At 37.5% G+C, this 1,769-nt stretch overlaps 1 non-coding gene across 1 annotated transcript; it reads right to left on the bottom strand.

Annotated features, from left to right (window-relative positions):
• Window positions 1-825: 825 nt before the first annotated feature.
• On the bottom strand, window positions 826-930 carry LOC115865015 (U6 spliceosomal RNA). The gene has a single exon (XR_004044238.1). It is a non-coding gene; the product is annotated as a U6 spliceosomal RNA (small nuclear RNA).
• Between the last annotated feature and the right edge of the window lie 839 nt (window positions 931-1,769).

Here is a 1,769-nt window from a genome sequence, read left to right as displayed (position 1 = left end):
ATAGCAAGATTCTCAGGGGAGGGGACCTCTTCAGCACTCATAACAGTCATCTGTTTGGGGCTGTATCCTAAACATGGTGTGGGCACCTCAGGAGGGCAGAGGGGCCCCTAAATTAAAGGTTGCTGCCCCAGTTAACATGGTTCATCATAACAAACATGAAAACAAAACTCTCAGACATAAGAATGAGGTTATTTACTACAGCGGCCTCCAGCTATAGCTGCCTTCCTATTCTCCATAGACCACTGGAGCTTAAATTGAGAAAAGTAAAATGTACAATTGTTCTAAGAGTTTCTCTTCTTTCTTCACTGAGTCCTGGAGGAGCTGAACAAAGTCCACACAAGACACCATCTCGACTCCTGTTATCTGAAAGCATAACAAAAATAGCTGAAATGTATCATTATGACATCTTACAGGTGGGAAAACTGAAGCTCAGAAATGTGAAGCAGCTTGCCTAGATCCTTAACTTGACACCCCTTTGTCAGAAGAGCAATCACTGGCTATGTAAAGCCTTTAGACATTTAAAGAGAATTTGTAGTTAAAGAGAGAGGGAAAGAAGAGAGAGAGAGAAATCTGATGAACCAGTGTAGAATCACTGGAGAAATGACACTTTTAAATGACTGTCATCCACAATGAGAGTAGAGAATGTACTGGAAGCTAACACTTAATGTCAACATTGTGTGAAATGATTCTAAACAACCCTTGGGGATTATTATCAAACAGAACTGTAATAGAGGCAGTGATATCACTGCAAAAATGATAATATTCACATATAATTTCCAGAAAAATTACTCAAAGAAATACTTTGGTCAACTGGGAAATGTATCTAAATGAAGAGTTGAAGACTGTATCAACTGTTCTCCTTGTGCAGGGGCCATGCTAATTTTCTCTGTATCATTGCAATTTTAGTATATGTGCTGCCAAAGCGAACACTGTACCAACTGTCGTTAAAGCAACTTTTCTGAAAAAAATTATTACAAGTTATTTAAGTAGTTATTACAAGTAGCAAAGTTGTATACCAAATTTGCCACGAGGGGATAGTGTCCTGAGCTAGTCACTTCAAAGGCTTTTCTCTTGGCAGGAAAACTGATAGAAAATGGACGGTGGTATAATAATAATAATAATGGTGGTGCCAGTTAATATTATCAGATTCCTCTCAAGACGCACAACTTCTCAGAAGGTGCTCATGATCCCAGTAAAGGCTATCCAAAAGTTGCTCAAGAATGCTAATTATTTCCCAGAAGGAATTGTAATTACATCACATTCATAAAAGAAGTTCTGTCCCAAACCTGATTTGGGACAATTTTCTTTCTTACCATGTTACAATGTAACCATCACATTTTTGTGGCTCACTTAAGGGAGAAAACAAAATCTAGACCACATTGCAAGTTAAACTCAAGAGAGATTATAGAATGGAGGCACGGACTGAGAAAATACAAGAAATGTTTAACAAAGATCTAGAAGAACTAAAGAACAAACAAACAGAGATGAACAACACAATAACTGAAATGAAAAATACACTAGAAGGAATCAATAACAGAATAACTGAGGCAGAAGAACGAATAAGTGAGCTGGAAGACAAAATGGTGGAAATAACTGCTGAGGAGCAGAATAAAGAAAAAAGAATGAAAGGAATTGAAGACAGTCTCAGAGACCTCTGGGACAACACTAAACTCACCAACATTTGAATTACAGGGGTCCCAGAAGAAGAAGAAAAAAGAAAGGGTCTGAGAAAATATTTGAAGAGATTATAGTCAAAAACTTCTCTAACA

The sequence above is a fragment of the Globicephala melas genome, chromosome 6, assembly GCF_963455315.2.
Source record: "Globicephala melas chromosome 6, mGloMel1.2, whole genome shotgun sequence".
NCBI classification, from domain to species: Eukaryota; Metazoa; Chordata; class Mammalia; order Artiodactyla; family Delphinidae; genus Globicephala; species Globicephala melas.
The sequence above is the reverse complement of the archived record's forward strand: the minus strand, read 5'-3'. Positions and strand labels throughout refer to the sequence as shown.